Source organism: Acinonyx jubatus, chromosome B2 (genome assembly GCF_027475565.1).
Source record: "Acinonyx jubatus isolate Ajub_Pintada_27869175 chromosome B2, VMU_Ajub_asm_v1.0, whole genome shotgun sequence".
NCBI classification, from domain to species: Eukaryota; Metazoa; Chordata; class Mammalia; order Carnivora; family Felidae; genus Acinonyx; species Acinonyx jubatus.
This window is the reverse complement of record NC_069385.1, coordinates 13,209,927-13,237,470: the sequence shown is the minus strand read 5'-3', so window position 1 is coordinate 13,237,470 and position 27,544 is coordinate 13,209,927. Positions and strand designations below refer to the sequence as shown.

The 27,544-nt window shown below is 37.5% G+C and overlaps 1 protein-coding gene and 1 pseudogene across 6 annotated transcripts in view; one reads left to right on the top strand and one right to left on the bottom strand.

The window, feature by feature from the left end:
* IPCEF1 (interaction protein for cytohesin exchange factors 1) overlaps positions 1-27,544 on the bottom strand; it is a 181,093-nt gene that overhangs the window by 101,235 nt on the left and 52,314 nt on the right. For all 6 annotated transcript variants that reach the window (XM_053222064.1, XM_053222067.1, XM_053222063.1 and 3 more), the window contains one exon: positions 22,410-22,453. The gene's annotated coding sequence lies outside the window, so the exon portion shown is untranslated. The remainder of the gene's footprint in view (positions 1-22,409; positions 22,454-27,544) is intronic.
* LOC106976254 (40S ribosomal protein S6-like) lies at positions 13,383-14,347 on the top strand (annotated as a pseudogene).

Here is a 27,544-nt window from a genome sequence, read left to right as displayed (position 1 = left end):
GCCCCATCTGACAAAAAAGGCTGATGAACTCCTGGAGGCTGTGCAGCCCAGTGGCACTGGAGCCAAGAGCCAGGTGGACAGAGCTGATCTCCCCCAGGGCAAAGCCAGTACCAAGTGTGAAGGCTTCCCGGGCTATACGCTGGTGGATGAATTAATTCATAGCCAAGGCTGAAGGTAGCTCCCGGCTCCTCCCAAATAGACAACCTATTTGGGAAATTGTCAATAGCCTGGGGTGGCTCCTCCCCTCCCACCCAGGCAAGGGGCTGAGATTTGGCCCCACCAACTGCAGAGAGTGTCTTCTGGACCCATCAAATCAGAAGGGCTGGAGAAAACACCTGAAAGGTGTGCAACGTAGTGGTGCTTGAGTCAAGAGCAGAGCAGACAGAGCCAGTGGTTTGCACCGCAAAGTCAGACAGGTCAGCTTGATTTAAGACAATGAACAAAGAGCTTTACTGGCTTTAGAGCTGCTTGCACTATGTTTGGGCAGGGAATCTAATTCATAGCCCTACTCATCACTGAACACAGCCTTCAGCCTGTCTGACAAGAAAACGTAACCAAAGCACACACGAAGCCGCACAGTATATTCCACAGCCCTACGTACAGTGGCACTTGAACCAAGAGCACAGCCCATGGCTTCCCCCATCTGCACAGCAAAATGGGCGGATTCACCTGACTGGAGAATTCAGGACACACTCAGGCCGGGTTCAGGTCCCCAAACAACAAGCTGTACAAGCTCTGGGCCCTGGCCCACTGCCCTTTCAGGGTGGGGAAGCTCATTCATAGCTTTAGCTACTACTAAAGGCAGTACCCAGTCCCAACCATCTAGTGAGCCTGACCAAAGAATTCCCGCCACTGTGGAGCCAATCTTACAGTCTCACTTGGGTAACGAACCAAGCCAGTAGTCCCATCCAACTATTCTCAGCCAGTGGCACAGCCCCATCTCCATCATCAGAGCTCAAACAGTTGCCTCAGCCAAAAATAGACAATAGCAGGTCTCACCTGCCCAAAGACATCACCAGCAGACACACCCAGAAACCCAAACTGAGCTAACTGGTGAAAAACTGCCTCTGCCAAAGCAAACCTATAAAGTTCAGAAAAGAAGGCCCATGATTCAAATGCACTGATACCAACAAAAGGAAAGAAGGATCATATAAAAATCAGGTAAATATGACACCACCAAAGAAACTGATAAAGCTCTAATAACTGGCCCCAAAGAAATGGGTATCACTGGACCACCTGGATGGCTCAGTCGGTTAAGTGTCCAACTTTGGCTCAGGTCATAATCTCATGGTTTGTGAGTTCGAGCCCTCTGTCAGGCTCTGTGCTGACAGCTCAGAGCTTGGAGCCTGCTTCAGATTCTGTGTTTCCCTCTCTCTTCCTCTGCCCCTCCCTCACTCTCACTCTCTCTCAAAAGTAAATAAACATTATTTTTTTTTAATTACAAAAATGAAGGAGGGATAAAGACTTCCCTGAAAAAATAAAAGCTGAGGGAGTTCATTACAACCAACCTGCCTTGCAAGAAATGCTAAAGGGAGCTCTTTGAGTGGAAGTAGAATAATGCTAATTTAACAGCATAAAAATACAAAAAGGTAGTGTAGATTTCACTGGTAATAGTACATATATAGTCATAGTTAGATTTTGCAATATGGTAATAATGGTGCATAACTCATTACTCTAGTTTAAAAGTTAAATGAATGTAGCAAAACGACCATAAATACAATAAACTGTTATTAGTTACACAATATAAAAACATGTAAATTATAACAGCAATAGCCTAAATGGGAGGGGGATAAGAGGTAAAAATGTAAAGTATGAAAATTCTATTGAAATTAATTCATTATCAAATTTAAAAAAGGGTGTTAGAAGTGTAAGATATTTTACATAAGCCTCATGGTAACCACAAGGGGAAATCTTGTAATAATTATGCAAAAGGACATGATAAAGATGTTAAAGCATATGGGTACCAAAAGATATCAAAGCATTTGCAGGGGTGCCTGGATGGCTCAGTCAGTTAAGCATCTAACTTTGGCTCAGGTCACAGTCTCATGGTCCATGAGTTCGACTCCCACGTTGGGTAAGCACGAGCCCCTTCTTCAGGTGAGCACAAGCCCTGCCCTGGGTGAACCCCACTCCCCCCCCCTCTTTCTCTCTCCCTCTCACTCGCTCTCTCTCTGCCTCTCCTGGGATTTTCTCCCACTCTCTCTCTGCCCCCCTGCTCACTTGCACCCTCTCTGTCTCTCCAAAAAAAAAAAAAAAAACAGCATACACAAAGGGATAAGAAACAAGGAACAATGGATCTTCAAAGCAACTGGAAAACAATTAACAAAATGACAATAGTAAGTCTTTACCTATCAATAATTATTTTAAATGCAAAAGGATTAAATTCTTCAATCAAAAGACATAGAATAGCTGAATGTATAAAACAAGATCCAATAATATACTGCCTACAAGATACTCACTTTGGCCTTAAAGACACACATACACTGAGAGTAAAGGGATGGAAAAAGACCTTTCAAGTAAAAGGTAACTACAAAAAGCAAGGGCAGCTATACTTACATCAGACAAAATATACTTTAAAAATAGTTAAAAGAGACAAAGGTCATTATATAACGATTAAGGTGTCGATACATCAAGACAACATAACAATTGTAAATACTTATATACCCCACATTAGAGCACCTAAACACATAAAGCAAAAACTGACAGAGCTAAAAGAAGGAATAAACAGCAATGCAATAATAGTTGGGGACTTTAATACCCAACTCTCTACAGTATATAGGTCATCCAGACAGAGAATCAATAAGGAAACAGCAGACTGGAACAACACTATAGACCAAATGGACCTAACAGACATTCTGTTCAACAATAGCAGTACATATTCTTCTCAAGCACACATAGAACATTTTCTAGGATAGACCATATGTTAGATCACAAAACAAGTCTTAGCATACTCAAGAAGATTGAAAGGATATCAACTATCTTCTCTGACCACAATGTCATGAAACTAGAAATCAATAACAAGAGGAAAACTGGAAAATTCACAAACACACGGAAATTAAACAGAACTCTCTTGAGCCACAAATGAACCAAAGAAGAAATTAAAGGGGAAATAAAAATTTTCTTGAGACACAGGACGCCTGGGTGACTGAGTCGGTTAAGCATCCAACTCTTGATTTTGGCTCAGGTCATGATCTCATGGTTCACGAGATGGAATCCCACACTGGGCTCTGCACTGACAGTGCACTGCCTGCTTGGGATTTTCTCTCTCTCCTCTCTCTCTCTCTCTCTCCCCCTCCCCTGCTCATACACTGTTGCTTGCTCTCTCACAATAAATAAATAAACATTTTTAAACATTTTTTTTCTTGGGACGAACAAAAATGGAAATACAACATGCCAGAACTTAATGGGATGCAGCAAAAACAGTTCTAAGAGGAAAGTTCATAGCAATAAACACCTATGAAACAAAGCAAGAAAAATCCCAAATAAATAATCTAACTCTACACTTTAAAGAACTAGAAAAAGGACAAACTGAGCAGAAAGTTAGCAGAATACAGGAAATAATAATTATAGAAGAAAAAAGTGAACTAGAGAAGAGAAAAACAATAGAAAATATTAACCAAACTTAGAGTTTGAAAAGATAAAATTGACAAACCCTGAGCTAGACTAACCAAGAAAAACAGAGAAAATACTTAAATCAACAAAATTATAAATAAAAAAGGAGACATTACAACTGATACCACAGAAATTCTAAGGATAATAAGGGGTATTATGAAGAGGCTGTAAACCAATAAACTGGACAACTTAGAAGAAATGGAAAAATTCTTAAAACATACTACTTACCAAGACTGAATCAGGAATAAGTAGAAAATCTGAAAAGAACAGTTGCCAGTAAGGATACTGGGTCAATCATAAAAAATATATATCTCAACAAAGAAAAGCACAGGACCAGAGGGCTTCACTTGTGACTTTCACCAAAAACTTAAAGAATGAACACCAATCTTTCCGAAACTCTTCCAAAACAGTTAAAGAGGAGGGAAGAATCTCAAACTGCTTTCACAAGGCCAGCATCATCCTGATACCGAACCATAAAAAGGACACTACTAGAAAAGAAAACAACAAATATCCCTGATGAACTGGGATACAAAAATTCCCAATAAAGTGCTAGCAAACCAAATTCACCAGCACATGAAAAGGATTATTCACCATGATCAAGTGGAATTTATTCCTGGGATGCAGGGATAGTTTAAATCAATAGTGTACAAATCAGTGTGATATGTCACATTAATTAAAGAACAGGATCATTTGATCATCTCAATACACACAGAAAGAGCAAACAAAATTCAGCATCCATTCATCATAAAAACTCAACACATTATGCATAGAAGGAACATATGTCAAAATAATAAAGGCCATAAATGGCAAGCCCACAGCTAACATCATACTCAGTGATGAAAAGATGAAAGCTTTTTCTCTAAGATCAGGAATTAGACAATTGTGCCCACTCTCACCACTCCTATTCAACATACTACTGGAAGCCCTAGCTAGAGCAATCAGTTAGGAAAAAGAAATAAAAGGTATCAGAATTGGAAAAGAACAAGTAAAACTATCTGTATTTGTGGACAACATACTTTTACATATAGAAAATCCTAAAGGCTCAACCAAAAAACTGTGGATCTAATCAATGAATTTGGTAAAGTTGCAGGATACAAAGTTAGTAGTTTTCTATAAACTGACAACATTTCTAGGAAAGAAATTAATCCCATTTATAATAAAATACTTAGAAATAAATTTACCTAAGGAGGTAAACTAAAAACTACACAATTTTGAAAAAAGAAATTGAAGGAGACACAAATAAATGGAAAGGTATTCTGTGCTCGTGGATTGGAAGAATTAGTATTGTTAAAATAATCAGTACTACCAAAGCCATCTATAGATTCAATTCAATCCCTATCAAAATGTTTACAGTAGAAAAAACACTCCTAAAATTTATATGGAAACTCAAAAGACTCTAACTAGCCAAAGAAATCTTGAGAAAGACCGAAACAGGAGGTATCATACTTCCTAACTTCAAGCTGTACTATAAGCTATACTCATCAAAACAGGATGGTAATGGCATAAAAAGAGACAGACCACTAGAATAGAGAGCCCAGAAATAAACCCAAGCATATATGGCCAACTAATATTTTTTAATTATTATTTCTGAGAGAGAGAGAGAAAGAGAGAGAGAGAGAGAGAGAGAGAGAGCACAGGTGGGGGAGGGGTAGAGAGAGAGGGAGACACAAAATCTGAAGCAGACTCCAGGCTGTCAGCACAGATCTCAACGTGGGGCTCGAACCCACAAACCATCAGACCATGGCCTGAGCCAAAGTCAGATGCTTAACCAACTGAGCCACCCAGGCACCCCATGGTCAACTAATATTTGACAAAGGAGCCAAGGATACTCAGTAGAGAAAAGAAAGTCTCTTCAATAAATGTTGCTAGATAATTAGATATTCACATATAAAAGGATGAAACTGAACCCATATGTTAGAAGGTGGAGGAGGAACAGTAAGTATCTTCCAAATTAAGAAGGCACTTTGAGACCAAAAACCAAAGTAAGCCACTACATACTGTTTACAGAGTTTTTTCAGAGTAACTTACTGCCAGTGGGATCGGTAATCTGTGATGACCCAGGCATTATGGAGCTATTCTCCACAAAGCTCAGACCTTAATCCACAGGTTTTATAGAGGGGCATTATGATGAGGTCGAAGGGTAGTTAACTAAAGCTGTGCCATCTGTGTGCTAAAGGATCTGTACTAGCTATCGAAAGTGATGCCATCTGTGTGCTAGAGAGAAGCTCAAAACAAGCCTTCCTGCCTTCTGGTCAGGACATACATTAACCTCCACAGGGCTTGGAACACATAGCCCTGAGGGAGGTCATTGTGCAGAAAAGTACAAGATGGAGGGCCAAAGATGGAGTCAGTATTGTCAACACTCCTACGCTGTATCTTTTACCACCCACAAAAATTAATTTGAAATAGATTAAAGACCCATTTTTGATTGGATTATTTGTGGTTTTTCTGCTCTTGAGTTGTGTAAGTTTTAGTAATATCGAAAACCATGAAACCCGTAGAAGAAAACGTAAGGAAAAAACCTTCTTGACATGAGTCTTAGTAATGATTTCTTGGATATGACATCTAAAACACAAGCAACAAAATTAAAAATATATGTGGGGCCAAATCAAACTAAAAAAGCTTCTGCACAGCAAAAGAACCCATCAACAGGGGCACCTGGGTGACTTAGTCAGTCAAGCGTCCAGCCCCTGATTTCAGTTCAGGGCATGATCTCATGCTTCATGAGATCGAGCCCTACATCAGGCTCTGCATTGACACTGTAGAGCCTGCTTGGGATTCTTTCTCTCTGCCCTTCCCCTGCTCTCTCGCTCACTTGCTCTCTCTCTCTCTCTCAAAATAAATAAATTAACTTGTAAAAAATTAACCCATCAACAAAGTCAAAAGACAAACCTACAGAATGGGAAAAAAAATACATCCAAACCATATATCTGATAAAGAGTTAACATCCAAAACATATAAAGAACTTATACAACTCAAGAGCAAAAAAACACAAATAATCCAATAAAAAATGGGCATAGTACCTGAACAGACATTTCTCTAGAGAAGATATATAAAAGGCCAATGGGTACATGAAAAGATGCTCAACATCACTGGTCACTAGGGAAATGCAAATTAAAACCCCAATGAGATATCACCTCATCCCTGTTAGAATAGCCATCTGTCAGCAAAAAGATAAGAGATGACAAAAGCTATAAAGATGTGGAGAAAAGGGAACCGTGTGTACTGTTGGTGAGCATGTAAATTGGTGCAGCCATTGTGGAAAACAGTATGGAGGATCCTCAAAAAATAAAAAATAGAACTACCCCATGATCCAGTAATTCTACTTCTGAGTATTTATCTGAAGGAAATGAAAACAGTAACTTGAAAAGATATCTGCACCCCCATGATCATAGTATTATTCACAATAACCATGACGCAGAAACAACCTAAGTGTCTATCTCTGATGGATGGCTAAAGAAGTTTGGGTGCATATAGACAAAATAAAATATTATTCAACCAAAAAAAAAACCCAAAAACCAAAAACAAGGAAATCCTACCATTTGGGACAACATGGATGGACCTTGAAGGAATTATACTAAGTGAAATAAGTCAAACAGAGAAAGACAACATCTCACTTATAAGTGAATCTAAAATAAACAGGGGCGCCTGGGTAGCTCAGTCAGTTAAGCATCTGACTTTGGCTCGGGTCATGGTCTCACAGTTCATGGGTCGAGCCCCACATCAGGGTCTGTGCTGTCAACGCAGAGCCTCTGCCTCCCTCTCTCTCTGCCCCTCCCCCACTCATGCGCGTCTTCCCTCTCTCTCACAAATAAATAAACATTATTTAAAAAAAAAAAAAGCAAACTCTAAAGAAAGAGATCAGACTTGTGGGTACCAGAAGCAGGGATTGGGGGAGGAGGAATTGGAAGCAAGTGGTCAAAAACACAAACTTCTGGGGTGCCTGGGTGGCTCAGTAGGTTGAGTGTCTGACTCTTGATTTCAGCTCAGTTAATGATCTAACAGTTCATGGGATGGAGCCCCACATGAGGCTCTGCACTGGCAGTGTAGAGCCCGCTTAGGATTCTCTCTCTCCCTCTCTCTCTCTCTGCCCCTCCTCTGCTTGCATGTGTACTCACACGCTCTCTGTCTCTCTCTCTCTCAAAAGTAAATAAATATTCTCTTAAAGGGTGCAAACTTCAGGTCGCAACACAAATAAGTACTAGAAGTGTAACAAACACGATGACTAGCTAACACCGTTGTGGGACATAAAGGAAAGTTGTTAAGAGTAAATTCTAACAAGTTCTCTTCACAAGGAGAAAATGGTTTCTTTTATTCTCGTTTTCTTTTCTTTTTACTGTATTTATATAAGAAGATAGATGTTTGCTGAACCAAAGTGGTGAATCATTTCACAAAATATATAAATCAAACCATTAGGCTGTCAGGGAACATAGTCAATAATATTGTAATAACTTTGTATGGTGACTGATGGTAACTACACATCCCACTGATCATTTCATACTGTATATGAGTTGAATTACTATGTTGTACACCTGGAACTAATACAGTATTCTTCAGCCATATTTCAATAAAAAAAAGAAAAACGCCACGTTGCACACCTCAAATTTATACAGTGACGTCATTTATTTCTAAAAAAAAATGGAAAAAAATTTTTAAGAATACGGTGACTTCTCTAGGAGGCTCTTACAATGATATTTGCCAGAATTGGTGCTCACTATAGCTGGCATGCCAACTCTGTAAACTACTATTACCTATACGTTTAGAAATGAATAAACTGACATACAGAGCAGGCAGACCACCTACTTTACACAGCTAGCAAGTTATAAATTCAGAATTTGAATTCAGGTCTTCATACTCTAAGCCCGGGGCCCTTTGGACATCAGCAGTGTCCAAATAATCTTTGCCTTTTCAATTTCTCCTTAGCAATATGCTTAATTTTTCTGCAAATAGTAAATCTCATCACATTCTTACAGGATGAAAGAGTATAATAATTCTCATAGATACTACAGTCCAGACATACTATCAGCAGGCACCTAATGAATATTTATTCACTTATATTGGCCCTGCCTTTATTTTAGGATAAGTTAGTGTGGGTAAATTATTTACCAAATTTGGACAATTCAAAGGGACCTTATGTGACTCAAAGTGATACCTTGTACGCAAAGGGCTACATGTGCGCCCATGGGTAATTTTGAAGGATCTGATCAGGAAGGCATAGGGCTCCTAGAAAGAGACAGTGGAGAGCCAAACACAGCTTGTTTTGGAATTGAGTATCCTTGCCAAGGCTTCATTCAGAGATCACGTGGGGCTGGCTTCCTGCTCATAATCCCAAATGGGCAACTATTGCGCAATATCAGCCTGTCAACAACCCCAGTGCAAGTACCTGAATTCTGCAGCTACTGACAATTCTGGGTCAATGCTTCCAAAACTTCTAATGCAGGAGTGAGAGATGTAGCCAAGACACATCTCTTTATCCTGTAGGAAGAACTGTAAATTAAAGTCATTCTTAAACACTCTCAAATTAAGGCATTTGTTGGCACAATCCATGTAAACTGTTTCCTTCAAGAATAGAGTAGCTGCCTCTGGCTGGAATCATAACATGTATGCAAAGAGACACCTAGTGGACCAACATGTAAGTATACCATTTAGCTTGAGACCAAAGACCAAAACATTATTTGACTCCCCAATTTCACATTCTTTAGGTTTCAATAGAGCATTTTTTTTTCATCTGCTGGAGTTATAAACCCAGAAATTTAAGTTTTACAAAAGAAGTTTTGTGGTTATTTCTAAATGAATAGAATGTGTTTGCTCCTCTATTTGTTTTTTAAATACACTATCATACTGCATAAAGTCCTGCGAAGTAATACAAAAATTACAGGGTAGATTGTAATTGGCCAGACACTTCAGCTCACCTTACCCCGAGCACTTGTGTGAGTATTTTTGTTTCCATCCCTTTCTAGACTTTGTGTGTGAGATTTTCCATTTGTCTTTGGCTTATTTTGTTCTTGCTTTTAAGTAAAGCCAGAGACTTTTTATTTTCCGCCCAGCTTCCTGTGGCCCGCCCAACTTTGTCGCTTCACACTCTCTTTCTCGCTCACACCTCACCTACACGGTTTTGTCCCCACCTCCTCACAGTCAACTTACATGTGCACCTGCCACTCTTCCAGCACCCTAGATAACATCATCTAACCTCAAAAGTAAAAGTCTGTCATCGCAAAAACCAAGGGAATCATCTTTCTTTGCCCCATAGTACTAAAATTTGGTCGTGCCCAAAGTTGAGATTAGAAATTGTTTTTCAGTAAATAGGTATGTTTAATTGCAACTGCTATGACCTCAGGGACTCAGATTCATAGGATTTTAGATCTGAAAGAAATAGACTTGCCCTAGGGGGGCCAGATGACATTTATAAAGTCCAGTTACTCTGGCCATGCTGTAAAAAGCCATGTTGGTAGTCCCAGGAGGATGAAACGCCACGCGGAAAAGGAAAAAAAAAACAAAGAATGCCAAGGCTCTAGATGTGTAGAGGAAAAAGTGATCTTGGAAGTGGATTCTCCTCCCAACCAGCCCAGCTAAAACCAGGTGGATCAGAGATGAACTGCCAGACCAAGTCCTTCCCAAATCCTATCATGGTCAAAACAAAGAGGTTCTTACTGCACCGTTTTCAATGAGTAAAATGGTCCTTATTTCCTCCATCACATATTTGATGGTGAAATGTAGAAAACTTTTCCTTTAACATTAGGAATAAACCAAAGATGCTCACCACCAACAACACTGTATTAGCAGGGCTCATTTAAAAATCGTAAGAATTAAGGGGCACCTGGGTGACTCAGTTGGTTAAGCATCTGACTTCAGCTCAGGTCATGATCTCAAGACTCATCAGTTCGAGCCCCATGTCAGGCTCTGTGCTGACAGCTCAGAGCCTGGAGCTTATTTCGGATTCTATGTCTCCCTCCCTCTCTCTCTGCCCATCCCCCACTCACACTCTGCCTCTGTCTCCTTCAAAAAATAAATAAACATTAAATAAAACATTAAATAAAACAAAAAATTGTAAGAATTATAATGATTAAAATTAAAAATTAAGACTCAGTATTCTCACATGATACAATATTACATGTGGAAAAGAACCTGCACATGAATTATTAAGACTACAGAGTGGACATAGAAGGGTTAATAGATATAAGGCCAATAGGTAAAGCTCAATAAAATTTTCATATGCCAGTGATAAATAGCATGAAAATAAAATTTTTAAGAAGATACATATACAGCAACATCATCAAATTTCAAATACATTAGAATGAACCTAACAAAAGTTGTGTAATACTTCTATGAAGAAATCTATAAATCTATAAAACATTATTGAAATAAATTAAAGAAGAGCTAAATAGGGGTACCTGCATGGCTCAGTCAGTTAAGCTTATGACTTAAGCTCAGATCATGATCTCACTATTCATGAGTTCAGGCCCTGCATTGGGCTCTGTGCTGGCAGCTCGGAGCCTGGAGCCTGCTTCGGATTCTGTGTCTCCCTCTCTCTCTGTCCCTCCCGTGCTCTTCTCTCTCTCTCTCTCTCTCTCTCTCTCTCTCTCTGTCTCTCTGTCTCTCTCTCTCAAAAATAAAATAAAATAAACATTAAAAAAATTTTTTAAAGAATAATTAAATAATTGGAAGGATGTGCTATGTTCATTAATTAGTTTACAACGTTTGAGAATGGAAAGATGACTATGGTTAGTGTTTCTTATTTGCTCTTAATTTTACTATTTTATGGTCATAAGGATATTATCCTACCTTTTATTCTAGAACTTTCTTTGTCTGCCTTTCATATTAGATATACAATCTACTTGCAATTAATTTTTGATTATATTTCAAATAAAAGTAAAGTTTCATTTTTAAAATTAATAACCAATTGGCTCATTATCATTTATTGACAATACTGTCATTCCCCATTGGCTCCAAGCATAAAGGAAAAGCTTCATAAGTGGGGACACACTGAAATTAAGAATTTCCACTCACCCAAAGACAACATTAGGGATTGTAAAAGCAAATGAATGAGAACAGAGTGCAATACGTATAACCCCTACAACCCCATACCAGCATGTGTAAAGAAGTCCTATTAATCAGTAAAAAACAAGCAAAAAAAAAAAAACCCAAGGAAAAAATGGGAAAGACTGAATAGCCATTTTACAAAAAAGTATATCAATCAGCCAAATACATATGAAAAGGTGTTTAACCTCATTAACAATCAGGCCAATGCAAGGTAAAACTACCAAAATAATGAAATTTTAAGACTGATGATACCATGTATCAACATTGTAAAGCCAATGAAAAAACTCTCAAACCCTGCTATTGGGAGTACAAACTGGGGCAACCAACTGGAAAGCTGTTTAGCAATATCTGCCGAAGTTGATCACATGCACGGTCTTTGATCCATAAATTTTACTGTGAGTGGCACACGTGCCAGATGTGCAAGCAGAGGTACGCTAAACACGGATAACAATGCTTCTAGCGGGATTAAAATAGCCAAAATGCTGAAAATGACCCACATGTCCATCAACAGGAAAGTGGATAAATTGTGTTATAATCATACAATGGAACACTCCTTAGCAATAAAAAGAAGAGAAAAGGAAAAACTACTTCTACACTCAGTCACATAATACTGAGGGAAAGAAGACAGACACAAAATAATATAATCAGGCAAAACTAGGCCATAGTGTTTAGCAAAGGCCATAGTGTTTAGCATAGTGTTTAGTGGGCCATAAAATTGTAAGGGAATGTAAGGAAGTAATGAGTGACCACAAATGGCAGGAGAGTGGTTACCTTTGGGGGGATGGCAGAGATTTATTGGAAGGGGCACAAGAGAGCATTCTAAGCTTCTGACAGTAATTCTATTTCTTGACTCGAGTAGTCTAGAATTTATGCTTTGGGACAAATTACCGAAATATTAAAATTTGTTTGTACACTCCTCTGTATGTATATTTTATTTAACATAATGTATTTTATATCACAAAATAAAAGTCATTTTAAAAACCAAGATCTAACAATATGCATCTAAAAGAAGAAAAACAGAAAATAAAAGGATAGGGAAAGTTAAAAATAAAAATATGGAGACATTGGAGATATCCTGCCTGATATCCAGGCAAACATACACCCAAAGCAAGCTGTGGTAAAGATTTTAATATCTGAAAATAAACAATTCATGTATATATATATACACACACACATATATAATATATTTACCAGGCATTGTTAAACAAAAATACATATGTTTAATAGAGAAAGATGTTACAGACTAATAAAAAAACCAAAAATGGAATATATAACCTTCATAAACATATATTGCCTCAAAATACATCGAGCAACCACAACTCATAGAACTGGAAAAAAGAAGCAAATAATTTGGCAATTATGGAGTTGAAGATTATAGCACAATCTCTCAGCAATCAGTGGCTTATACAGACAATAGGTAAACAGAAAAGCAGATGTAAATTTCAAATTAGTAAATTTGTAAATTAGCAAATTTCAGATACACAGAACTCTGTACTTGAGGAACAGAATACACACACTCATTTCCCTCCTACATGGTATATTATCAAAAACTGACAAAGTGATGTATTATAACAGAGGTCTTTATAAATTTCACAGAATCGATTTAACACAGATTATGTTCTCTGACTATAACGCATTAATTGTAGAAATTAATAGTGAAAACGTAGCTTTAAGATATCTATATGTCTGCTTTTTTTCGTGGTGCTTTGGAGGTGGTAAGCTGCTTCAGGATGAAGTTGAACATCTCTTTCCCAGCTACTGACTGCCAGAAACTCATTGAAGTTTGCAATGAATGCAAACTTTGTACCTTTTATGAGAAGCGTATGGCCAAAGAACTTGCTGCTGATGCTCTGGGTGAAGAATGGAAGGATTATGTGGCCTGAATCAGTGGTGACAATGACAAACAAGGCTTCCCCAAGAAGCGGGGTATCTTGATCCATGGCTCTGACCTCCTACTGCTGAGTAAGGGGCATTCCTGCTCCAGACCAAGGAAGACTGGAGAAAGAGAAGTGCCAATCTGTCTGGGTTGCATTGTGGATGCCAAGCTCACTGTTCTCAACTTGGTCATTGTATAAAAAGGGAAGGACGATATTCCCAGACTCACTGATACTACTGTGCCTTGTCACCTGGGACCCAAAAGAGCAAGCAGTATCCACAACCTTTTCAATCTCTGCAAAGAAGATGAAGTGGGAGTGTTAGGGTGGCTCAGTCAGTTAAGCGTCCGACTTCGGCTCAGGTCATGATCTCACGGTTCGTGAGTTTGAGCCCCACATCGGCTCACTGCTCTTCTCACAGAGCCCACTTCAGATCCACTGCCCCCCTCTCTGTTTTCACCCCCATCCCCCGCTCACACTCTTTTTTTCTCAAAAAATAAATAAACATTAAAAAAAAGACAATGTCTGCAACTATGTTATGAGAAAGCCCCTAAACAAGGAAAGTAAGAAACCTGGAACCAAAGCACTCAAGATTCAGGGTCTTGTTATTCCACGTGTCCTACAACACAAATGTGGGTGTATTGCTTTTAAGAAATAGCGTACTGAGAAAAAATAAAGAAGAGGCTGCAGAATATGCTAAATTTTTGGCCAAGAGAATGAAGGAGGCCAAACAAAAATGCCAGGAACAGATTGCCAGGGAACAGACTGCTGTCCTCTCTGATAGCTTCTACATAAATAAGTCTGACTCTAGTCAAAAATGAGATTTTCTAAGAGCAACAAATAAATAAGATGAGACATCAAATCTCTAAATAGATAGATAGATAGATAAATAAATAAAATGTCTATGTGTCTGAAAACAAAATCTCACACTACTTCTAAAAACAATTTGAATCAAGAAGGAAATCAAATGGGAAATACTTAGAATTTATCACCACTGAAAACACTACACATCAAAATCTTTAGGAGACACAACTGAAGCCTTTTTAGAGGAAAACTGACACCTTAAATGCATTTATCAGAACACAAGAAGGAATGAAAACAAATGAGCTAAGGGCTCAACACATGAAACTAGAAAAATAGCAAAATAGCAAACCAAGGAAGAAATAGCAAAAATAAAGGCAGAACTCAATGAAATAGAAAAACATGGAGAAGATCAGTAAAACACAAAGCTAGTTCTTTGGACAAAAAGTAATAGAACTCCAGTGAGACGGATTAAAGGGGTAGAGGGTATTAGATACAAATAAAAACTTTTGAGTGACAGCTATCAACCTGTTAATTATTCAGCCTGAAATTAACTTCAAAAATTTCATTTGGATACAGGCAAACAGTTAAGAAGAAATCTAATATAGAGAGATTGCCTGACAACCCGTCTTGCAACCTGCTCTCTTGAAAACAATAAAATATTTCTTTGCCCAAACCTAGCTTATTCGTTCATTCATTGGTCAGCAGGAGTAAAAATCTAATTAAAATTGGAAACAAATTATACAGAAAAGCAGAAAAAAATTATTTTCCCCATACTTTTTTTCCGGGCAAAATTACCTAACATTTAAAACTTACTATAACATATAAGGACAATTATATACACTCAAAATTCAAAATCAAACAAATTAGAAAACCACTGTAGTGTTTCATAGTCTGTGGCTTTCTTCCACCTACTCATCTTATCCCCTTTCAACACAGACCCCATTTCTCAAAGTTCACCAGATGGATCTTTTGTTTGTTTGTTTTTGACATTTATTAACGCTTGCCTGACCAGCTGGAACCGCCTCTTCCCCTCCATATGGCCCCACATCCCCCAAACAGGAGCAAGCATATGGCTTAGGTTTGCCACTCATTCACTCATTTATCGAATACTTCGTGGCTAACTATGTAGCACATGCAGTTTTAGAGCCCAAAGATACAGCACAGAGTAGATAAAAGCCCCTTGCCTTCACGGGGTTTACATTTCGTGGGGTTAGACAATTAACAGGATAAATACGTAAAATAAATAGTATAATAGATGGAAATAAATGAAGAAAAATAAAATAGACACGAGTATCATAGAGGGATGTAATTTTAAATGCATGGATGGGAGTAGTCTCCCTAAATAGGTGACATTTGAGGGAAGACCAGAATGAGATAAGGAAACAACCTGTGGGAATCCAAGAGCGGAGCAACCAGAGCACTGAATTGGGATTGAAAGGGCGTCTGGCATGTGTAAGGCCAGACACAAGGAGGCCAGCGTGGCAGAGGCATAGCGTAAGATGGGGGGAGGGTGGTAGGAGATAGGGGTGTAGGGATTATGGGAGGCCAGTTCCTGTGGATCGTGGGTGGTATTTCAAGCTACCATTGAAGACTTTGGCTTCTCTTAAAGTGAAACAGGCAAGCTTTACAAAGTTTGATCCGACACACATGTGAACAGCTCTGACTCCAGCACTGAGAAGAGACTGAGAGAAGCAAAGACATAAACCGAGAGGTCAATTAAGAGGCTACTGCGGTAATCCAGGGAAGATAGGAGAATGCCTTGGACCTCAGTGAAGGGAGTAGAGGTGGTAAGAAATAAACGGGCCAAAGTACTTAACACCTTTGCCGCAAGGGCCAATTCAGAAAAGAGTAAATGAACTAAGGTTAGCCAGGAAATCCTGCCTGCAGCGTTGGGAAAGTCGCTTGTCATTTTTTCTGGGGTTTGAGCCATGAGGACCGTGCAAGCCTGGAGTTAGCAGTGGCCATCTTGGTGACCTGGTGGGAAGAATAAAGAATGGGAAGAGAGCTTCCAGAGACGGGGAAAAAAGAAATCTTCCTGCGCCACAAAATGCTGAACCAGACATTTTTAAGAAGATGTACAGCTGAATATGATGAATATGACTTGTGGAATTTCAGAACTGCAAAGGCACAAAGAATTCTAAAAGTTTACAGACAGGATAAAATGGTATTATCTACAAAGAAGCAAGAATAAGAATAACATCAGACTTCCAACAGGCAGCATGGAATGTTAAAGGGTATTGGAGCAATGCCTTCTAACTTCCCAATCAAAATAAATGTTTACATAAAATTCTATAATTCAGACACACAATCAGTCATGAGGGTAAAATAAAGACATTTGCAGACATGTTTATTCCCCATGTACCCAATATGAAAATATTGCTTGATAAAATACTTTGATAAATGGAAAAAGAAACTTAAGGAGAAAAATGAGATATAAGAAAGGAAAAAAAAACCATGAGATTAAGATTCAGGAAAAGATGAGCATATAATGGAGGGAAAAAGTATAAAATAAATTAAGGACAATCTATTAAAACTGATCTAAAGTATAGTTCCTTATTTCCATACAATATCCCTTGCGCTGATTTTGCAATCAATCCTTACTGCATTTGGAGTCTCATTTAAGTTCTAGTTATGGTTTTATAGAAAAGAAAAAGAAATAATGAAGTATGATTGATAATACAAATGAAACCCATAGATACATTGACATATGATGGCCATTTTTTCCATAGACATTTTTTTCATGGTTGATTACATCTATACCTTTACTAATTCCTTCTCAATAATCCTTATTTTATTTATTCTTGCCTAAAATTACCACATTAAAAATGTGAAATTAATTACTAAATTAATAAAAAGATGAAAATTACTTACCTACATAGAAACACATAAAGAATCATGAATGTGACTGATTTCAAAAGGAAAATTGTTTTATAGAGATGCCTAATCCAAAACTCCAGCAGAATTCATCAAAGAGAAAGTTATTGGTGCTTATTAAACCTAGGTTCTCTCTCCTCCCTCAGACCCCAGGAAGACCACCAGCCCCAGGTTGTTGGGAAAGGCGGTGCGACTACCTCTGGCCCATGGGCTCTGAGTGGAGGTGATGGGCATCACTTCCAGTTTGGAGAAGAGTATGAGTGCTCCACATTCCTTTTCCCTGTCGTGGCAAACCCTGAAGCCATCTGCTGCCATGGTGGTGCCACAAGGAGATAGGACTTCCATCAGCTCGCCCCTCTAAGAGACCATGCGGAGAAGAAGGGCCTTCCCCTTCTCATGGGACTGGCATTGAACATATAGCGTGAATAAGAAATAAAAATTCCTTGTGGTAAGCCACTGAGGCTTCAAGGTTAATTTGCTACCACAGCATAGCCTAGGCGCCCCTGACAAGTGCTCCTTGTGCCTTACTAATCATTTACAAAAGTCTTTGCTAATTTTTTAAGTTCTATTTAAATTCCTGTGTAAAGTAAACTGACATATACCCAAGGTTGTCAGTCCCTTTTATGAACACTTTAGTTGGAAAGTGGTTTTCTTAGGGAAGACATTGATATTTCAATGGAGCATACTAAACAAATGAACTAATAAACAAATGAAATCTCTGGCAACCAGAATACTTTTGTTCCGTAAGTAAGCTTATTCCTCCTCCTTTCTGCGCTCACTGTCCATAAACAATAAATGCAGAAGATTTTCTGAGAAAGTGACCCACTAATTTGTGGAAATAACCTCAAAAGACTGTGAGATTTTCAGCTAATAACTGCTCAGTTTGGGAATTGGGTTCTGTCCCTTAGAAAGCTGTATCTGTATTTTTGAACCAAAATATTAAAAAGCACAAATATTATTTAACCAGAAAAAATAATACCACAAATGTTAACCTGTTCTCTTGATAATTTGAAAAGCTTGTAGATTCTGTTTCAATCCTCTATATAAGTATTTTTTCAGCTAGCCAATTCTTTCTTTGTAATCCAGTGTCCCCATTCCTGGTCACATTGGTGTATTTTGTGCAAAAAAAAAAAATTACAAGCCTTCAGAAGAAAACATATGTGGTCATCTATTCCTTAACTGCCAGCGCATAGGAATTTAATATAGAGTTTATTTTAAACTAAGCCAATAAATTCTTGGAGTCCAAGTTGTTTTTCCATTAGAGGTATGAAACTTGGCCCCACATGTTTCTGTTCTGGAAAAAGTCCACTGACGCTCTGAATCACCTGGTAACATAAATTAACATTAAGTAGGTCTTAGAACATAGCCTTCATAGGCACAGCAGGAAAAAAATGAATTGGAAAAATATAACCTTACATTCAAAATGTATTCACTTCAAACTGCACAATATTCGCTGCCCAGTAGGAATATGTCAAAATAATTAGACAAGCATTCTGTACTTAACAATTCCATGAAAAGTGTTGGTTGGAATGTAAAATGGTACAGCTGTTGCGAAAAACAATTTAAAATTTAAAGTAGAATTAACATATGATCCACCAATTCCACTTCTGGGTATTTATCCATAAGTATTTTAAAAGCAGGGTCGCAATGAGATATTTATACATATTTATACATATTTATACATATTTATACACAGCAACATTATTCACAATAGCTAAAATGTGGAAGCAACCCAAGTGTCTATCAATAGATAAATGGATAAGCAAAATGTGGTATATACACACAATGGAATATTATTTAGCCTTTTAAAGGAAGGAAATGTTGACATGTGCCAAAGCATGGATGAGCCCTGAGGGCATTAGGCTAAGTGAAATGAGCCAATCACAAAAAGAAAAACACTGTACAATTCCACTTACAGGAAGGACTTCCTAGCACGTCAAAATCTAAAGACAAAAAAATATAATGATGGTTGCCAGGGGCTGAGGGGAAGGGAAAAGAGGGGAAGAGAGTTATTGTTTAACGGGTGTAAAGTTTTAGTTCTACAAGATGAAAAGAGTTGCAGGGATGGATGGTGGTGATGGTTGCATGGTAACGTGAACGTGTTTAATACCACTGAATTTTACACTTAACAATGGCTCACACAGGGGAGGTGCCTGGGTGGCTCAGTCAGTTAAGCATCCAACTCTTGGTTTTGGCTCAGGTCATAATCTCCATCCAGCACAGAGGCTACTTGGGATTCTCTCTCCTCCCCACCTCAGCCCCTCCCCTGCTCTCTCTCTCTCTCTCTTTTTCTCTCTCTCTCAAAATAAATAAATAAACTTTAAAAATGGCTCACACAGTAAATTTTATGGCTCACACAGTAAATTTTATGGTATGGGTATTTTACCACAATTTTAAAAAGTGAAGAAAAATTCTATGAAGAACTAAAAATAATCACGGAACCAGAAATGTAGGCATGTGAAAATGAGAATTAAATGTGAACTGCCTACTCTCATTACACACTTGGACTGAGAATTATGCCTTTAATATATCTGAGTGACTATAAAATCGCTTAATGACGATAGTAAAGATGAAAATTATTACTATGCTTTTGCATCAAGTTGGAAGACATTGTATTACCCTAGTAGCTGTTCAAGACTTTCTCTTAGGTAAACATCTAGCTTTGCTAGAGAAATAATAATTTTTCTATTATTAATAAGCCCCTTTGTTGTAAAATCTTACGTCCAGAAGTGTTTAAATGCATGCAGAAAGGCCTATGTAAGGCAATGAGAGGAAGATGGAAAATTGGGCCCAGAAAATGAGGAAAAATGGTGTGACGGAAGTGACATCCACAATGTTGGGGTAAGTAGAAATTAATCAACAGTCTGAGCTTTGTCTTCACATTGGCTTCAGGTAGAACCAAGACAGCATCAAGAAACTTGAAGAGGTTGGTTGCTAGAAACTCATAGAAATCATTGTCAGATGTATTGTACTCTTATGCATCATAAATCTGGAGGATTAGTGATAACTGTGTAAGTATCTCCTAGAGGCACAGATGCCCCAGCTCATGACAGTATCATTCATTCATTACTATCAACTAACATTTGTTGAATGTCTATATACTACCTGTTGTTCCAAGAGCTATAGTCATATTAATTCATTAAATCCTTGCATCAGCTTTATGAGGTACTATTACTGTCTCCGTTCAACATGTGAGGAAAGTGAGGCACATAAATGTTAAGTAAAATGACCAAGGTCACATAGGTCATGTCAGAGACGAGATCAAACCCAGGCCGTCTGAGTTCAGAGACTATCATTTTCACCACTATACTCTGTCTCTGATTTTGTTCAGAGCAAGAATTTCTATAATCCTTAGCAAAACTGAGATTACCTAATGTGGTCATTGGCTAAGTATCATCATCCATAAGAATTATCAAATTTTACATTACAAGAGACCAGAGAGTTCATCTAATCTGGTCTTTCTACCAACACAGGGTTCCCTCATAACATACCTTTTTCTGATAACAAGCTGGGCTCTTTCCGGTTACCTTTCATAATGGGGAGGCCCCTGATCTAAGGATCAGAAATGTTTTGCTAGAAAAAGTACTTGGTAATTGACAACTTCTAGAGATGGTAAAATCTACCATTTTTTTCAATACCTTCTGGTAACTAGTTTGTAAATCATCAATGAAAAATGTATGCATAAAAAGTATCCCTTAAAATTCCTCAACAAAATATTGAATGATGGCCAATAAAGCATTCTTTACCATAGAAGGCAACATGGGAGTTTTCTTGACCTGAATCACATAATGTGTCTCATGAATAAATATATATCTTAAGTACACACAAGTTGAAACAATAAGACTTTATGTGTTTGAAGACATCTAAACAGTAAACATATGCACCAAAACTAATTTTTTGTCAGTGACTTGGACAACAAGAACAATGGGTTTTAACAATTATAGAAGGAAAATAGAGGGAGATTGTCACCAAAATGAATGATGGTAACTAATGGGTCATGGGTAGCAATGTTTCAAAGACAGTTGCAATATAATTGGGAGTGGTAGAAAATACGTACCAGGGTCAATAGTGATCATTCTTGTTATGGTTTGGCTAATAGAACAATAATAGTTAAATTCATATATTAATATTTTCTGAAAAATTACCAGACTTTCAGTTATATCCATAGAGTCACACACCAAAACAATGTGTCCTTGATAGATAGCTCTGAAAAGAATGCTTCCCATGCATTCCCCAGCAAGTTTAGAATTGTATTTCATCTTTAAAAAGGAATTAAACCAAACAAGAGATGGATGTCTTAGGAGCAAAGAAATACAATAATTCTTTTAAAATTATTTTATAAATATAAAATTAAAGGAAAAATGAGAACTACACACATATTCAAATAACTAGATCCATTAGTGCCTAGATCCATTAGTGATGAACTTTAAAGGCAAGAACATCTTAAGATTATCTTACTTTTATAATTATTAAATATAAATATTTTATTTGAATCAGTAGTAAATTTAGACCGGTAAATGCCTCATTTTCTAGATCATTCAACTTGCACTTGAGCATCTAAACACATACTTGCTTATAAAGTAGGTTCTTCACACAATTATACATCTATGGTACTTTGGTAGTTATGGTATGTTCCTGACCACCAAGGAGATCAAAAAAGATCATTCCATATATAAATTGCTTTACTAAAAAATCCTCCCACTGAGGGGCGCCTGGGTGGCTCAGTTGGTTAAGCGTCCAACTTTAGCTCAGGTCATGATCTCACACTCTGTAAGTTCAAGCCCGTGTCGGGCTCTGTGCTGACCGCTCAGAGCCTGGAGCCTGCTTCCGATTCTGTGTCTCCCTCTCTCTCTGCCCCTCCCCTGCTCATGCTCTGTCTCTCTCTGCCTCAAAAATAAATAAAAACATTAAAAAAAATTTTTTTAAATAAAAAAAAAAACCCTCCCACAGAAAAGCAATTACCACCATGAATCCACTTTCAAGGGAAATCCAGAGGACCAAAGATGAGTGGTTATTCATTAATACTATTAGCTTCCCTCTGCATTAATATTAGGCAAAGCATAAATATTGGCTGTTACAGGAAAATAAACACAGACTATTACAGTTTGGTTCACAAATTAGAATAACAAAGTAGAGTACAGGCCCTTCAGTTCATAAAAGTCACTAAAAGAAAGAATTCATTTTGAGGAATTTTCAATTACATACCAAAAAGCTGTGAGTGTCCTCGTTCCAGCTCTCTTGCCTCTGATCTGTACAAGAAAAAGACAAGAAAGGGGTCATAATATTTCTGCCTGGACCCAACTGCCTAGGAGGAAGTCAGAATCCTATTACATCCAAGAAGAGGTAACAAAATAATAACTCACTCATCATAATAACTATCCAAATAAAAAATGAGACAAAAAGTTCCATCTCCCCAAAAAGAACAAGACCTAGGTAGTAAACTAGCAGGAAAATCATTAAACTGAGATCCCCTGGAACTGAATGTTTTCTAAAAGATAAAGTGAAAATAATGTTCAAATCCCTTTGAACACTCCTCAAGATATATTTTTACTTTGCTTTTAAGTATCTTGAAAGATGTGCACATGGATTTAGAACTTCCATCTGTTTTCCTGGAATTCTGTCAGTGGGAAAATGTTTCATATTAGTAATAATCATCCCACTCATTGCCTAAATCATAAGTTTTTAAAAGTACAGGTTTTTGTAAGACTTCATTTTTTAGAGCAGTTTTAGGTTTACAGTAAAACTGAGAGGAGGGCACAGAGATGTCCCCTATGTCCCCTGCCCGCCCATGTGCATAGTCTCCCCCATTATTAACATCATTCACCAGAACAGTATATATATTTTTTTACCAAGGATGAACCTACACTGACACATCATAATTAGCTAAACTCCATAGTTTACCTTACAGTTCACTATTTGTGTTGTACACTCTATGTTTATAGAAAAATGTACAATGACCTGTATCTATCATTATATCATATGTTATAATATCATATGATGTAATATTATAGCATTTTCATCACCCTCAAAGTCCTCAGTGCTCTGTGTATTCATTCATTTCTCCCACCCCTACAACCACTGAACTTTTACTGTCTCCATAGTTTTGCCTTTTCCAGAACGTCACATAGCTGTAATCATATAGTATGTAGCCTTCTCATATGGGCTCCTTTCACCTAGTAATACGCATTAAAGTTTCCTCCGCGTCTTTTCATGGCTCAATAACATATTTCTTTTGAGCACTTACTAATATTCCATTTGCCAAATGTATCAGTTTCTTTATCCCTTCACCTACTGAAGGGCATCTTGGTTGCTTCCAAGTTTTAGCAGTTGTGAATAAGCTGCTGTAAACATCCATGTGCAGATTTTTGTGTGGACATAAGTTTTCAATAGGGAAAATCAATGAAACCAAAAGCTGGTTCTTTCAAAAGATCAATAAAATCAATTAACCTCAAGCCAGGCTAACTGAGAAAAAAAAAAAAAACGAGAGAAGACACAAGTTACTATTATCAGAAATGAAAGAGGTGATTTGACTACAGCTTCCATGGAAGCTGATTAATTGCCTGTTTTCCATTTCATTGACTTTTGCTAATATTATTCTTTCTTTTCTTCTTACTTTGGATTTAATTTGTTCTTCTAAGTTCCCAAAATGGAAACTTAGGTTATTGATTTTAGATCTTTCTTCTTTTATAATATATGCATTCCATTCTATAAATTTCCTTCAAGCACCACTTTTGCTGCAAGATTCTTCTTTTTTAAGCCTCTATATTTATATCTCACAGTACAATGAGATGGTAGAAAAACATGATCTGTGAAGGACAGATATATTTCGGGATAATCTGTTTTTTAATGACTCAAGTGTTTTGAGGATTTAGGTTTTTTAACTTTATAAATTTTCCTCCAAGTTTTCATTTTGAAAAAAATTTTAAACTACAGAAAAGCTGTGGGAATATTTAACAATGAACACCTGGAAAGCCTTCACTAGATTCCAGAGTTATTACCATTTTGCCACATTGGCTTTATTTCTCTGTCTATATATGTAAATATTTTACCAAACCATTTGAGAATTACTTACAAAGATGGTTCATCCCTAAGAACTCTAGCATGGCTATCACCCCAAACCTGTCAGAATGGCTAAAATCAACAACACAAGAAACAATAGGTGTTGTCAAGGATGTGGAGAAAAGGGAACTCTTTTGCACTGTTGATGGGAATGCAAACTGGTGCAGCCACTCTGGAAAACAGTATGAAAGTTCCTCAAAAAGTTAGAAATATAACTACCCTATGAATCAGCAATTGCACTACTGGGTGTTTATCCAAAGAATACTAAATTACTAACCCAAAGGGATACATATACCCCAATGTTTTATAGCAGCTTTATCTACAATAGCCAAATTATGGAAACAACCCAAGCGGAAGAGGTGGTGTGTGTGTGTGTGTGTGTGTGTGTGTGTGTGTGTGAGTGATGGAATGTTACTCAGCCATAAAAAAGAATGAAGTCTTGCCATTTGGAATGACATGGATGGAGCTAGAGTATTAACTAAGCGAAGTAAGTCAGTCAGAGAAAAACAAATACCATATGTTTTCACTCATATGTGGAATTTAAGAAACAAAGCAAACAAACAAAGAAGGGGGGGGAAAGAGAGGGGGGAGGCAAACCAAGAAACAAATCTTAACTCTAGAGAACAAAATGATAGTTACCAAAGGGAGATGGTTGGGGGGATGGGTTAAATAAGTGATGGATATTAAGGAGTGCACTTGCGATGAGATGAGCACCAGGTGATGTAAAGGAAGTGCTGAATCACTATATTGTATACCTGAAACTAACATCACAGTGTATGCTAACGAACTGGAATTTAAATAAAAACTAAAAAGCACAACTTTAGTATGTACCTCCTAAGAACAAATATCCTACCATAACTACAAAATAATAAACACACTTAGGAAGTTTGATGTGATATTATTATCTAATATGCAGTTCATATTTTCCCAATTGTCTCAGTCTGGGTATTTATTATATTTTATTTTAAATCCAGGATTCAATCAAGGATCACTATTGTATATATTGTCATATGTATATATTTCCTTTGTCTTTGACAATTGACATTTTTGTAGAGTCCACACCAGTTGTTTTTTGTGTAATGTCCCTCAAATTAAGTTTATCTAATTGTCTCCTCACAATTACACTCAGGTGACAATTTTAGCAGAGGCACACATGTGAAGTTGGAATGCTTTTCTTCTTTATATACATTAGAAAAAGTACAAAATAGGTTGGATCAATATTTTCTTTCAATCACTTAATAACACTTCATGATTGCCTCCTGCAAAGTAAATTAGTGCCACAGTTTTGCAATTTACAAAATGCTTTGACATGGATTCATTTACTCAATTTGCACAACTCCACTAGGTAGGTATTTTTAATCACCTTTTCTGTTTGAATGAAAATGTATCAAAGTTTATAGAACTACGAAGACTATATCTGTGGCCAAAATTTAAGCATAGCCATACTGTAAATCTCATCCTGAGTAAGAAGCCCTGTGCTTTCATATCAAATAAATCTAGACAATTTTTCTCTTTTACAACCTGCACTCGCCATCGTCCTAGCTTTGTACCTTACAGTTCTAGTATGTTAAATTACAAGGCAATGTAATATTATGCCTTATCAAAACATTTTCTAACTATTGTGATTTGAAATTACAATAATCAAGTCAGAAACAATATAAAAGGAGATGAATGTTAGCCATATTGAATGCCAGGTAATTGGCTTTTGTTCACTTTTATGTCTTTGCATTTGGTGCAACTGGTAATTCACCAGCTCTTCTTTTCTCCCCAGAGCAAGACTTTCTTTCTTTCTTTCTTTCTTTCTTTCTTTCTTTCTTTCTTTCTTTCTTCCTTTCTTCCTTCCTTCCTTCCTTCCTTCCTTCCTCCCTCCCTCCCTCCCTCCCTCCCTCCCTCCCTCCTTTCTTTCTTTCTTTCTTTCTTTCTTTCTTTCTTTCTTTCTTTCTTTTCTTGTCAATTCCTTCTGCTTCCCAAAGCATGAAAACAACATTGTCTCATAGCATAGTAATCAGTATTGGGACAAGAACTTCTAAGCATATGAAATTAATTACTTTTTAATTTTCCTTTTACTTTTGGACCACACAGTCCCAATATTGTTTAGTTTAGGATAAAATTAAGAAAAGTTTTTTTTTTAATTTTTTTTTAACGTTTATTTATTTTTGAGACAGAGAGAGACAGAGCATGAACGGGGGAGGGGCAGAGAGAGAGGGAGACACAGAACCGGAAGCAGGCTCCAGGCTCTGAGCTGTCAGCACAGAGCCCGACGCGGGGCTCGAACTCACCGACCGCGAGATCGTGACCTGAGCCGAAGTCGGACGTTTAACCGACTGAGCCACCCAGGCGCCCCAAGAAAAGTTTTGGTTATCAGTATATGTAACTTGATTCACAACCAATGCATAGATCCTTAAGTAGACATTCCAGCCAGAAAGAACACAAACAGGTTTTCTTCTCTGTGAGTCATGGGACGTCATGGAAGTAAAAGCCAGACAACTTTTATAGTAATACCGAAATTTAAAAAGCAGTATCACTCATGTCCAGGGAAGGTGCCTGGGTGGTATTACACTCAGACCACCAGGCCTATCTGGGTGGTATTTACCCTCAGACATACTATCTAAATCATATGGAGTTTGGAAAGACCTTGAGGAAGCAGGGTGACATTTTCCACTGATGAAAGCCACTTTGCCCCCTCCAAGGAGCCTGAAGCTGAGATGACAGATCAAGGTCCACTTACTCTTTCATCCATGGACAATTTATCAGCACTCAGCGATCTGAATGCCTCATTCCAAAGTAAAAGAGTAATTTCAAATGCCTAAATAGTGGGTGTGATATTATTGTCTTTGTCCAGTGTTCAATTTCATATAGAAGCAGAGAGAGAAACCTGAAAATACTTAACGAAGGAATAAATCTCTTTTTTTTTTCAACTTGCACAGAGTTCTGCAAGCATATTATTTTCTTGTGAACTGGCATATTATTCATCTCCTTAAAAGAAAAATCTATATTTTAATCCTAGGAAAAGCATTATTCTCATTCTTCATTTGGATTAGTGTTCTAGGCCAAATACAGTAAAGGAAGTTACATCTGACAATTATGGCTTCAGTATATAAATTGTAGCCAGACAGAACGAGTGATGAAAATTTCTTCAGCTATACAGTCTTTAATAGAACATGTATCATTCATTTTTTTCCACCAATCCTCAACAGACTATTATCTTCAAATAACAATGAGAGGCTGCCTGCAGTTAATTTAATCACTGTAATTTCCTCCCAAATAAAGACTGATGTCTA